We start from the raw sequence: 14,396 nt of genomic DNA, 5'->3' as shown, positions 1-14,396 counted from the left end.
CATCATGGATTTGGACCCAAATAGCATGGCTCCAGAGCCCATGAATATTTAGGGTGATAGAACTTGAGGCACAGAAGCACACAGATTAACTATCAAGTTTCAGCCACATAAACCCAAACTGAGACACACTTACACATAATACACATAATACAAATGCATTATCAAAAATTGTACTCAGCTTCTTTCCTCCATAAATGGGTATTCCTTGAATATATTTCCAAAACACTAAAATCTCAAGTAACTTATTTATCTGTAAAAAGTATTTTCTATTTTCAAATTTTTCTCTTAATAAATTTTCCTGTTTACAATTCTTCAAACAATACAGAAATGTATATTTATAATATGAAATTACCCTGACTCTCCCTTCTGCTTGATACCTGTCCTTTGACCCAAAGTTGCCCACTCTCAATAGATTGGTGCATTTTCTCCAGATGTGTTTGTCTGTAGGTGAAATATTATCGTAATCAGAGATACACAAAAATATTTATTCATACATGTTTTCTTTTTCAGTATAGAATCCCATTATTCATATTCTGCAACTTGCCTTTTTTTCATTGAAAATAACAGCTCTTTATGTTTTCATGTATTTTGTTAGCTAATGTGTCTTCAAATGGTACTTGGTATATATATTGTTCTTTACATGAATACTCCATTTATATTTGTACTATCCATTGCTGTGAAGGGTAGCAGAACATGCCACCCAAAATATGCTTCTGTGGTGTAAGGAGTATTTTGAGCTGATTATTTTTAAGAAACAGCAGACACAAGAAAATCTCTAAAAACAGAGTAGAAGTTACCCTTTTGTAAGGAACATTTACATTTATAACGGAAATCTCCACTAGTAAGTGTCTCCCTCTCTGTTCTTCCCTCTGAAGGAGGACTTGAAATCACATGAAACACTTGTCAATGGAGAAGGCACCAACTTTAGTCGGCATAACAAACCTTACCCTTGTTAACCTTGCTTTTCTTGGTAACCTCGAATAACTGGCCTCTCCTCCCACCCCCAACATCTTTCTTTGCCTTTGGCTGAAGACTGTTTTTAAGGTGGTGGCATGGGCCATCTCAAGGAGTTATTCAGTTTCCCTGGGAATCTCCCACGTGTACATGAAGTATACATATTAACAAACTTATTTGTTTTTCTCTTGTTAATGTCTTTTATTACAGGGGGTCTCAGCCAAGAGCTCGAACGGTAAAGGGAAAATTATTTTTCCTCTCCTACCATTTTGGCAACCATGAAGGGCTCCACTGGGGCACCTCACTTGCTCTGGAGTCTACAGATGGGATCCTGAAAAACTGGCAGAAGCTGGCTAAGGGTAAGAATTCTTACCAAAGTCAGCTCTCCTGGATCTCTGTCTGTAGTGTCCAGTCAAGAGGGGAAGGTTAAAATCTTACAGTGTCTCTTCATTTCCAAATTCCAATTGGCAGAAGAAAGACATTTGTAAGATTTAATTCTTTGAATTGTGACTGGTGAATTTGGTTTTAGGTACCCGTTGGCTATTGATCCTTTTCCTCCCAGGGACAGCTATCACTTTCCTGTTTGTCTTGTATGTTCTGAGAACTTGGCTTGGCTTTCTGCCTGCCCAGGGCACATAGGTTGTCGTTTCTTGTGTGTGCAGGTGTCTCGAACGTCAGGATGTAGGCCCCAAGAATATAGTCAGAAAGAAATGTGGGTTGCACCCCATTTGCAGCTAGTGTCCTACTGACTGTTGCCTACTCTTAGGGGGCATATCGATAATTACCTTGAATGTAAATGGATTAAATGCTCCAACCAAAAGAAACAGACTGGCTGAATGGATACAGATACGAGACTCATATATATGTTGTTTACAAGAGACCCACTTCAGACCTAGGGACACATACAGACTGAAAGTGAGGGGATGGAAAAAATATATACCATGCAAATGGAGATCAAAAGAACGCTGGAGTAGCAATACTCATATCAGATAAAATAGACTTTAAAATAAAGACTGTTACAAGAGATAAGGAAGGACACTACGTAATCAAGGGATCGATCCAAGAAGAAGACATAACAATTGTAAATATTTATGCACCCAACATAGGAGCACCTTGATACATAAGGCAAATGCTAACAGCCATAAAAGAAGAAATCGACCATAACACAATAATAGTGGGGGACTTTAACACCCCACTTACACCAACGGACAGATCATCCAGACAGAAAATAAATAAGGAAACACAAGCTTTAAATGACACAGTAGACCAGATAGATTTAATTGATATTTATAGGACATTCCACCCACAAGCAGCAGAATACATTTTCTTCTCAAGTGCACACGGAACATTCTCCAGGATAGATCACATCTTGGGTCACAGATGAAGCCTCGGAAAATTTAAGAAAATTGAAATCATGTCAAGCATCTTTTCTGACCACAATGCTATGAGAGTAGAAATCAATTACAGGAAAAAATATATATAAAAAACACAAACACATGGAGGCTAAACAATATGCTACTAAATAAGAGATCACTGAAGAAATCAAAGAGGAAATTAAAAACATACATAGAAACAAATGACAAAGAAAAAGAAGGAACATTTAAACAATAATTATCCTAGGCCTTTGATAATAGGCAAATATGCACCAAAACTCATTCTTAGAGAAAATTTACATCTTTTCTCAGTGCCTTTGACATGTTGACTTTCAACTCTGTCTTCTCTAGGACCTGAGAGCATCTCTTTTAAATGCAAAGTTCAGGGAGGTGATTCTTGTCAGAAATTAAAGAAATAAAAAAGGAGCTATTTGGAAACTAGACAAATGAAAAAATCTTAAAAGTCTTCTCTACAAATAGTGGTAAAAAGCTTTAGCCATCTGAGCAGATAACCTTAACTTTTCCATCTGCCAGAAACACAGTTTGAATCCAAGTGTTCTATTATAAATTAGTGAGTTTTAAACTATTGTACCTATATCATTGCTAAATTTTAAAATGAAAGCTATATCTTTATTTGTCTGTATGTCTATGTGTATGTTAGAGATGTGTGATACTGCTCTACCTCCAAATGGTAAAAGATTTGTAAGAGATCTCTATTTGATTGGCTTAAAGTAAAATAAGTACTTATATAAATTAAGTATCGCTAAACTCTCAGAAATAAAATAGAAACTAACACAAATGTTTTTCAAGTTCACATGATCTGAGATAATCTAAAGTAAATAAAAACTAGTTTGTTTGTTGGATTAATTAAGACAGACATGTCTTCAGAGGTATCAACATTAAATATAATGCACATACAACTTTTGTTCTACCTAGATGTACGAGTCATAAGTTCATGTTATGTCATACAATATTTGCCAGCAAGAAAAATAACAAGATTATGGCTAGCTGCTTAATATCTTGTTAAAATTTCATGAGTGATCTCAACATAATTGTTAAGAGCAAGTGAATTAAGTAAATGTACATAAGATAAAAGTGTATAAAAGAACTTTCAAACAGTAATTATTTTTTTAAAAAATATTTATTTAATTTATTTTGGCTGTGTCAGGTCTTAGTTGTGGCACGTGGGATCTTTCACTGTGGCACGCAGGCTCTTCATTGCAGCACGCAAGCTTCTCTCTAGTTGTGGTGTGTTGACTCCAGAGCACGTGGGCTCAGTAGTTGGGGTGCGCAGACTCTCTAGTTGTGGTGCATGGGCTCCAGAGTGCGTGGGCTCTGTACTTGTGGAGTAATTATGTTTTATAATGTCTCCTTAAAAATAGTTTCCCAAATTAGTAACTTTTAGTAACTTACAACCTTAGAATTTTGCTGAGTTAAATTATGGATATTCTTGTAATATCTAGATCATTTCAAAATAATACACTGAAACATTAATGGCTAAACATACGTCTAGGTTTACCTACTTTTGTCCCCTTATTAAAAAGGAACAAAAGATATTTGGTCTTGTTAGCAAAAATGTCTTGTGCCACATTGAAAGTTTGTACTATGAGGAAGCACATGCTTTTAAAAATTATCAAATGTATTCATAAATTTGCCAATCTACAAACTGTTGGTATGGAACAGACAGTTCACAATTGCTTACTTCCTAGTTTTCACTAGAGCTTACGGTTTGTAAGCATTAAGAATTCTAATTAATACATATAATTAAAACTGCTAAAATTACTATGGGAAATTATTTCATCTCTGTATCTAAGAAAAGTAGGATGTTTGGGGATAAGAAAAGGTGTGAGGTATGGAGATGCATTTTTGGTAAAGGAAAAGGTAATTTTGTCCTACAGTAGAATGACTTGTTGTTTCAGAATGAGAAAGAGGAGAATACAGGACACACTAAATGGATATAGAAAGTAGAGGAGAGAGAAAGAGAAATTTACTTTGTATGATCGAACTGGCTAAAATTGAATGAATTTATTATAAAGGTTTAATTTTTTATTTTATTTTTTTGGATTTTTTTTAACTTTTTATTTTATATTGGTGTATAGCTCATTAACAATGTTGTGATAGTTTCAGGTGCACAGCAAAGCGACTTGGCCATACATATACATGTATCCATTCTCCCTGAAACTCCCCTCCCATTCAGGCTGCCACATAACATTGAACAGAGTTCCCTGTGCTATACAGTACACCCTTGTTGGTGATCCATTTTAAATATAGCAGTGTGTACATGTCAATCCCAAACTCCCTAACTATCCCTTCCCTCCATCCTTCCCTCCTGGTAACCATAAGTCTGTTCTGTAAGTCTGTGATCTGTTTCTGTTTTGGAAATAAGTTCGTTTGTATCATTTCTTTTTAGATTCCCCATATAAGCGATATCATGCAATATTTCTCTTTCCTGTCTGACTTACTTCACTCAGTATGACAGTCTCTAGGTCCATCCATGTTGCTGCAAATGGCATTATTTCATTCCTTTTTACGGCTGGGTAATATTCCATTGTATATCTGTACCACAACTTCTCTATCCATTCCTGTGTCGATGAACATTTAGGTTGCTTCCATGTCTTGGCTATTGTAAACAGTGCTGCAATGAACATTGTGGTGTGTGCATCCTTTTGGACCACGTTTTTCTCTGGATGAATACCGAGGGGTAGGATTGCAAGATCATATGGTAGCTCTATTTTTAGTTCTTTAAGGAACTTCCATACTGTTCTCCATAGTGGCTGTACCAATTTACATTCCCACCAACAGTGTAGGAGGGTTCCGTTCTCTCCACACCCTCTCCAGCATTTATTGTTTGTAGACTTTTTGGTGATGGCCATTCTGACTGGTGTGAGGTGATATCTCATCGTAGTTTTGATTTGCATTTCTCTAATAATTAGCGACGTTGAACATCTTTTCCTGTGTTTGTTGGCAATCTGTATGTCTTCTTTGAAGAAATGTCTATTTAGGTGCTCTGCCCATTTTTGATTGGGTTGTTTGTTTTGATGATATTAAGCCACATGAGCTATTTGTATATTTTGGAGACTAATCCCTTGTCAATCATATCATTTGCAAACATTTTCTCCCAATCTGTGGGTTGTCTTTCGTTTTATTTATGGTTTCCTTTGCTGTGCAAAAGCTTTTGAGTTTAATTAGGTCCCATTTGTTTATTTTTCTTTTTATTTCCATTACTCTGGGAGACGGATTGAAAAAGATATTGCTGCAATTTATGTCAGTGTGTTCTGCCTATGTTTTCCTCTAGGAGTTGTCCCGTCTCATATTTAAGTCTTTAATCCATTTTGACCTTATTTTTGTGTATGGTGTTAAAGAATGATATAATTTTATTTTTCTTACATGTAGCTGTTCAGTTTTTCCAGCAACATTTGTTGAAGAGACTGTCTTTCCACCATCGTATAGTCTTGCCTCCACTGTCATAGATTAATTGATCATAGGCGCATGGGTTTATTTCTGGGCTTTCTATCCTGTTCCATTGATCTATATTTCTATTTTCATGCCAGTACCATACTGTTTTGATGACTGTAACTTTGTAGTATAGTCTGAAGTCAGGGAGCCTGATTCCTCCAGCTCCATTTTTCTTTCTCAAGATTGCTTTGGCTATTCAGGGTCTTTTGTGTCTCCATACAAATTTTAAGATATTTTGTTCTGGTTCTGTGAAAAAATGCCATTGGTAATTTGATAAGAATTGCATTGAATCTGTAGATTGCCTTGGGTAGTGTAGTCATTTTGACAATATTGATTCTTCAAATCCAGGAACATCGTATATCCTTCCATCTGTTTGTCTCTTCTTCGATTTTTCCATCAGCATCTTATAGTTTTTGGAGTACAGGTCTTTTGTCTCCTTAGGTAGGTTTATTCCTAGGTATTTTATTCTTTTTGATGTGATGGTAAATGGGATTGTTTCTTGAATTTCACATTCTGATCTTTCATTGTTAGTGTATAGAAATGCCACAGTTTTCTGTGTATTAATTTTGTAGCCTGCAACTTTACCAGATTCACTGATGAGCTCTAGTAGTTTTCTGGTAGCATCTTTAGGATTTTCTATACATAGTATCATCTGCAAACTGTGACAGTTTTACTTCTTTTCCAACTTGGATTCCATTTATTTCTTTTTATTCTCTGATTGCCATAGCTAAGACTTCCAAAAACTATGTTGAATAAAAGTTGTGAGAGTGGACATCCTTGTCTTGTTCCTGATTGAAGTGGAAACGCTTTCAGCTATTCACTATTGAGTATGATGTTAGTTGTAGGTTTGTCATATGAGGGCTTTATTGTGTTGAGCTATGTTCCCTCTGTGCCAACTTTCTGGAGAGTTTTTATCATAAATGGGCGCTGAATTTTGTCCAAAGCTTTTTCTGCATCTATTGAAATGATCATGTGGTTTTTATTCTTCAATTTGTTGATGTGGTGTATCACACTGATTGATTTGTTGATATTGAAAAATCGATGCATCCCTGGGATAAATCCCACTTGATCATGTTGTATGAGCCATTTAAGGTATTGTTGGATTCGAATTGCTAGTATTGTGTTGAGGATTTTTGCATCTATGTTCATCAGTGATATTGGCCAGTAATTTTCTTTTTTTGTGGTATCTCTGTCTGGTTTTGGTATCAGGGTTATGGTGGCCTCACTTGAATGAGTTTGGGAGTGTTCCTTCCTCTGCAATTTTTTGGAACAGCTTGAGAAGGATAGGTGTTAGCTCTTCTCTAAATGTTTGATAGAATTCGCCTGTGAAGCCATGTGGTCCTGGGCTTTTGTTTGTTGGAAGATTTTTAATCACAGTCTCAATTTCAGTGCTTGTGATTGGTCTGTTCATATTTTCTATTTGTTCCTGGTTCAGTCTTGGGAGACTGGACCTTACTAAGAATTTGTGCATTTCTTCCAGGTTGTCCATTTTATTGGCATAGAGTTGCTTGTAGTAATGTCTCATGATCCTTCATATTTCTGTCATGTCAGTTGTAACTTCTCCTTTTTCATTTCTAATATTATTGATTTGAGTCCTCTCCCTTTTTTTCTCGATTAGTCTGTCTAAAGGTTTATCAATTCTGTTTATCTTTTCAAGGAACCAGCCTTTAGTTTCATTGATCTTTGCTGTTGTCTTCTTTGTCTCTATTTCATTTATTTCTGATCTGATCTTTATGATTTCTTTCCTTCTACTAACTTTAGGTTTTCTTTGTTCTTTCTCTAGTTGCTTTTGGTGTAAGGTTAGGTTGTTTATCTGAGATTTTTCTTGTTTCCTGAGGTAAGATTGTATTGCTATAAACTTTCCTCTGAGAACGGCCTTTGCTGAATCCCATAGGTTTTGGATCATTGTGTTTTCATTTTCATTTGTCTCTAGGTATTTTTTTTTATTTTCTCTTTGATTTCTTCAGTGAACCATTGCTTGTTTAGTGGCATATTGTTTAGCCTCCATGTGTTTGTGTTTTCTATAGTTTTTTTCTTGTAGTTTATTCCTAATCTCATAGCATTGTGGCTGGAAAAGATGCTTGATATATTTTCAATTTTCTTAAATATACTAAAGCTTGCTTTGTGGCCCAGCATGTCATCAGTCCTGGAGAATATTCCACGTGCACTTGAGAAGAATGTGTATTCTGCTGCTTTTGGATGAAATGCTCTATGAATATCAATTAAGTCCATGTGGTCTAATGTGTCATTTAAGAACTGTATTTCCTTATTGATTTTCTGTCCGGATGATCTGTCCATTGATGAAAGTGGGGTATTAAAGTCCCCCACTCTTACTGTGTTACTGTCAATTTCTCCCTTTATTGCTGTTAATATTCCCCTTAAATATTGAGGTGCTCCTATGTTGGATGCATATATATTTACAATTGTTATATTTTCTTCTTGAATTGATCTCTTGATCATTATGTAGTGTCCTTCTTTGTCTCTTATAACAGTCTTTATTTTAAAGTCTACTTTTTTCTGATACGAGTATTGCGACTCCAGCTTTCTTTTGATTTCCATTTGCATGGCATACCTTCTTCCATCCCGTCACTTTCAGTCTGTATGTGTCCCTAGGTCTGAGGTGGGTCTCTTGTAGACAGCATATATACGGGTCTTGTTTTTGTATCCATTAAGCCAGTCTGGGTCTTTTGGTTGGTGCATTTAGTCCATCTACATTTAAGGTAATTATCGATATGTGTGTTCTATTGCCATTTTCTTAATTGTTTCGGGTTTGTTTTTGTAGGTCTTTTTTCTTCCCTTCCTCTTTGGTCTCTTCCCTTGTGATTTGCTGACCATCTTTAGTGTTGTGTTTAGGTTACTTTTTCTTTTTTGTGTGTGTATCTATTGTAGTTTTTGGGTTTGCTGTTCGCATGAAGTTTTTTTTTTTTTTTTAACATCTTTATTGGGGTATAATTGCTTTACAATGGTGTGTTAGTTTCTGCTTTATAACAAAGTGAATCAGTTATACATATACATATGTTCCCATATCTCTTCCCTCTTGCGTCTCCCTCCCTCCCACCCTCCCTATCCCACCCCTCCAGGCTGTCACAAAGCACCAAGCCAATATCCCTGTGCCATGCGGCTGCTTCCCACTAGCTATCTACCTTACTACGTTTGTTAGTGTGTATATGTCCATGACTCTCTCTCGCCCTGTCACAGCTCACCCTTCCCCCTCCCCATAACCTCAAGTCCGTTCTCTAGGAGGTCTGCGTCTTTATTCCTGCCTTACCCCTAGGTTCTTCATGACATTTTTTTTTCTTAAATTCCATATATATGTGTTAGCATACGGTATTTGTCTTTTTCTTTCTGACTTACTTCACTCTGTATGACAGACTCTAGGTCTATCCACCTCATTACAAATAGCTCAATTTCGTTTCTTTTTATGGCTGAGTAATATTCCATTGTATATATGTGCCACATCTTCTTTATCCATTCATCCGATGATGGGCACTTAGGTTGTTTCCATCTCCGGGCTATTGTAAATAGAGCTGCAATGAACATTTTGGTACATGACTCTTTTTGAATTTTGGTTTTCTCAGGGTATATGCCCAGTAGTGGGATTGCTGGGTCATATGGTAGTTCTATTTGTAGTTTTTTAAGGAACCTCCATACTGTTCTCCATAGTGGCTGAACCAATTCACATTCCCACCAGCAGTGCAAGAGTGTTCCCTTTTCTCCACACCCTCTCCAGCATTTATTGTTTCTAGATTTTTTGATGATGGCCATTCTGACTGGTGTGAGATGATATCTCATTGTAGTTTTGATTTGCATTTCTCTAATGATTAATGATGTTGAGCATTCTTTCATGTGTTTGTTGGCAGTCTGTATATCTTCTCACATGAAGTTTTGATATAGCTGTCTATATATGTACAGGGTTGTTTTAAGTTGCTAGACTCTTTCCCACCTAGAGGAGTTCCTTTAGCATTTTTTGCAAAGCTGGTCTGGTGGTGCTGAATTCTCTTTGCTTTCGCTTGTCTGTAAAGCTTGTGGTTTCTCCATTAAATCTGAATTAGAGCCTTGCTGCGTAGAGTATCTTGGCTATAGGTTCTTCCCTTTCATCACTTTAAACATATTGTGCCATTCCCTTCTGGCTTTCAGAGTTTCTGCTGAGAGATCAGCTGATAACCTTATGGGAGTTCCCTTGTATGTTATTTGTCATTTTTCCCTTTTTGCTTTTAGTATTGTTTCTTTGTCTTTAATTTTTGTCAGTTTGATCACTGTGTCTCGGCGTGTTCCTCCTTGGGTTTTTCCTGCCTGGAACTCTACGCTTCCAGGACTTGGTTGACTGTTTCCTTTCACATGTTAGGGAATTTTTCAGCTATTATCTCTTCAAATATTTTCTTGAGTCCTTTCTCTCTCCTCCTTCTGTGACCCCTGTAATGCCCATGTTGATGTGTTTAATGTTGTCCCAGAGGTCTCTTAGGCTGTCTTCATTTCTTTTTTCTTTATTCTGTTCCACGGCTGTGATTTCCACCATTCTGTCTTCCAGGTCACTTATCCGTTCTTCTGCCTCAGTTATTCTGTTATTAATTCCTTCTAGTGTATTTTTAATTTCAGTTATTGTATTGTTCATCTCTGTTTGTTCTTTAGTTCTTCTAGGTCTTTTTCAAACATTTCTTGCATCTTCTCCATCCTTGCCTCCATTCTTTTTCCAAGATCCTGGATCACCTTCACTTTCACCATTCTGAATTCTTTTTCTTGAAGGTTTCCTATCTCCACTTCATTTAGTTCTTTTTCTGGGGTTTTATCTTGTTCCTTCATCTAGGACATAATCATTTTGTCTAACTTTCTGTGGTTGTGGTTTTCATTCTGCAGGCTGCAGGATTGTAGTACTTCTTGCTTCTTCTGTCTGCCCTCTGGTGGATGAGGCTATCTAAGAGGCTTGTGCAAGCTTCCTGATGAGTGGAACTGGTGGTGGGTAGGCAGGGCATGCTCAGTAAAACTTTAATCCACTTGTCTGCTGATGGGAGGGGTGTGTTCCCTCCATGTTGGTGTTTGGCCTGAGGCAACCCCGCACTGGAGCCTGCAAGCTGTTTGGTGGGGCTAATGGGGGCCTCCGGGAGGGTTCACACCAAAGAGTACTTCCCAGAACTGGTGCTGCCAGTGTCCTTGCCCCCACGATGAGCCAAAGCCGCCCCCCACCTCTGCAGGAGACCCTCCAACACTAGCAGGTAGGTTTGGTTCAGTCTCCTGTGGGGTCACTGCTCCTTTCCCCTGGGTCCTGGTGCGCATGAGACTTTGTGTGTGCCCTCCAAGAGTGGAGTCTCTTGTTTCCCCCAGCCCTGTGGAAGTCCTGCAATCACATCCTGCTGGCCTTCAAAGTCCGGTTCTCTGGGGATTCCTTCTCCTGTTGCCGAGCCCCCAGGTTGGGAAGCCTGACACGTGGCTCAGAACCTTCACTCCAGTGGGAGAACTTCTGTAGTATAATGGTTCTCCAGTTTGTGAGTCGCCCACCCAGCAATTATGGGATTTGATTTTTTCATGATTGTGCCTCTCCTACCATCTCATTGTGGCTTCTCCTTTGTCTTTGGATGTGGGGTATCTTTATTTGTGGGTTCCAGCGTCTTCCTCTCAATGGTTATTCAGAAGATAGTTGTGATTCCAGTACTCTGGCAAGAAGGGGTGAACACACATCCTTCTACTCCCCCATCTTGAGCCAATCTTCCATAAATGTTTAAATAATAAGCTTTAATATCAATAGTATATTTATGTTAAAATAAAACTTAATTTTCTTTCATCTGCTATGAAGACAGGGTTTCTTTGACTGTAGGTCTGCTCTTGATAAGAGATTGGGAAAGGTTTTTCTGTACCTTTTAAATAATCTGCCTAGAAAGGTGATAGTTTTTCTCTTTCCAAAATAATTTCCTGTGCTTCATGTTGCGTTTATCATGTCTTTAATTACATAAGAAAACAGTCTTCTCAGTATTAAAATAGCTACGTTTTGCTCACAACTATGTAACCTGCTGTATTTGCTTTTAAATTCTTTTATTGTCACTTTGGTTAAATAGATAATTAAGTATTGTTCCATAATGATCTGTGATCCCATTTAGTCAAATGTCCCTTTCTCTTAAACTATCTATAACCCCATGTTACTTTGGGGATCTCAAGAAGAGATAAAAAGAGCAAAAATCATTAGAAAACCTTGGTGTCTACTATTCATAGATAAGTACTCTTAAGAGGTGAGTGTATATTTGTTTTCAGAAATTTTGTTATGCAAATATAACCTGCATTTTTAAGATGAGCAATGAGATGATACCCTACATACGGTTTTGTAAACTGCTTTTTTTCTACAAACATCATATTATGGAGGTCAATTCAAGCCAATCAGTATAAGCCCACATAATAATAAAATGGCCTTAAGCACTAATGGTCAATTTAGGTATGATAATAATAAGAATGGTTAATATTATTACTGACTTCCTCTGGCCCTACAGTGTTGTAAGTGCTAAACCTATACTTGGTCATTTAATTCCCACCACGTCCTGTGAGGAGAAGCTACTGTTTCTGAACTGTAACCATCAGGGAACTGAGGCACAGTGATGGCAGTGCTAGCCAGTCACAAGATTAAGATATGAACCAGTTCTGCGTGGCAGCTGAGCCCCACACCTAACTAGTGCACACTAGTGCTTCTCATCTGATAAGACCCTCAACATTACTGTTCATCAGGGCACAGCGAAATAAAACTAACGTCCCATGGTTTTTTCTCAGTTAGCTGGGCAAAAGTTTAAACAACAGATCTTAATCAGTGTGGTTTGGAATTTGGAGACCTGTGTCCTGTTATATTGTGGAAGGGGCTCCTGCAACATTCTGTCTCCCTTCCTGTGCCTCAGGGATGTTCCCCTACTAAAGTGGATAACTTCCCTGTGCTTGGAGCAGAAAATGTTTATGTTTCTCCAGCCTTTTTAATATTTTGTATAATTTCAAGGGCAATGGGAATTTATTACAGTTAAAAATAGATAACATACAAAGGGAAATAAGATAATAATACCTCAAGGCCCACCATCTGAAGAAAAGCCCTTCTAGGCGCTTAGCGCCGAGCCGGCTGAGAGGAAGATGTGTTGGGTGCAGGGCTTGGGCTGCTGCTCTCGCCCCTTCGGTCACCGCCCCTGGAAACCCCTTTTGTAAAGCCTATACAGTTCAGACCCCCGAGAGTATGTCTCCAACTGCTGCTACAGAGGTTTATTCAAAAGCTTTAGCTGTTTGTCATGGACCACTGGACCTCTGTGACTTTCTGATCAAAGCTCGTGAGCTAAAGGACGATGAACATCACAGAAGAGTCATACAGTGTTTGCGGGAATTACATGAGGACCTTAAAGGATACAGTATAGAGGCAGAAGGCCTTTTCTTTCTAAGGTGCAGGGAAAACAATGATGATGGACGTGTTTTATGCTTATGTGGAAATGAAGAGGAAAAAACGGGTTCATTTTCATGGTTTCATGCTAGATGCTCACAAAAGAATACACCGCCTTAAACAGAGTTTGCCATAAAGGAAACCAGGACTCATGGCTAAATCATACGATCCAATAGCTCCTATAGCTGAAGAAATCAGTGAAGAAGCATGTCTCTTATGCTTTGATGAATTTCAGGTCACTGACATTGCTGATGCCATGATTCTGAAACAGCTTTTTGAAAATCTGTTCAAAAATGGAGGTCGTCGGGCTTCCCTGGTGGCGCAGTGGTTGAGAGTCCGCCTGCCAATGCAGGGGACACGGGTTCGTGCCCCAGTCCAGGAAGATCCCACATGCCGCGGAGTGGCTGGGCCTGTGAGCCATGGCCGCTGAGCCTGCGCATCCGGAGCCTGTGCTCCGCAACGGGCGAGGCCACAACAGTGAGAGGCCCGTGTACCGAAAAAAAAAAAAAAATGGGGTCGTTGTTGTGGCAACATCCAACAGGCCACCAGATGTTCTCTATTAAAATGGACCCCAAAGAGCTAACTTTGTACCATTCATAGCTGTCCTGAAGGTCTCTGAGGCAATGAGAGAGAGGAATGCATGTATGTGGGCAATGCTGTATTTCTTTCTGGAATACTGTAATATGGTCCAGCTAGATTCTGGGATAGATTATCGGAAAAGGGAACTTCCTGCTGCAGGAGAACTCTACTATCTCACAAGTGAAGCTAATGTGGAGGCTGTCATGGATAAGTTGTTTGATGAGCTGGCTCAGAAACAAAGTGATTTAACTAGACCAAGGATTCTAAAAGTGCAAGGCAGAGAGCTGCGGCTGAATAAAGCCTGTGGAACCGTTGCCGACTGCACATTTGAAGAGCTATGTGAGAGAGCTCCCATCCAGGATACCACATTACCTTTAGTCATCATGCCTCCTTAGATTCCTCTTAGTTGTGACACTTTCTCAGACTTTCCTTCTTTTTGATGACCCTGACAGTTTTGGGGAATACTCGTCAGTTATTTTGTAGACTGTCCCTCGAATGGGATTTGTCTGATGTTTTTCTCATGATTTGACTGGAATTGTGGGCTTTGGGAAGAAGACCACAGAGGTCAAGTGCTCTTTTCATCAGATCATATCAAGGGCACATATGATCAATGTGACTTAACACTGTTGATGTTAACCTTGATC

At 38.4% G+C, this 14,396-nt stretch overlaps 1 pseudogene across 1 annotated transcript; it reads left to right on the top strand.

Annotated features, from left to right (window-relative positions):
• Window positions 1-11,248: 11,248 nt before the first annotated feature.
• Window positions 11,249-14,147, top strand: LOC309817580 (AFG1-like ATPase; annotated as a pseudogene). Its single transcript has 3 exons — window positions 11,249-11,263; window positions 12,832-13,458; window positions 13,652-14,147. The product of its transcript is annotated as an AFG1-like ATPase (transcript).
• Window positions 14,148-14,396: the final 249 nt, after the last annotated feature.

This window comes from Grampus griseus (assembly GCF_964374135.1).
Source record: "Grampus griseus genome assembly, chromosome: X".
Lineage (NCBI taxonomy): Eukaryota > Metazoa > Chordata > Mammalia > Artiodactyla > Delphinidae > Grampus > Grampus griseus.
The sequence above is the reverse complement of the archived record's forward strand: the minus strand, read 5'-3'. Positions and strand labels throughout refer to the sequence as shown.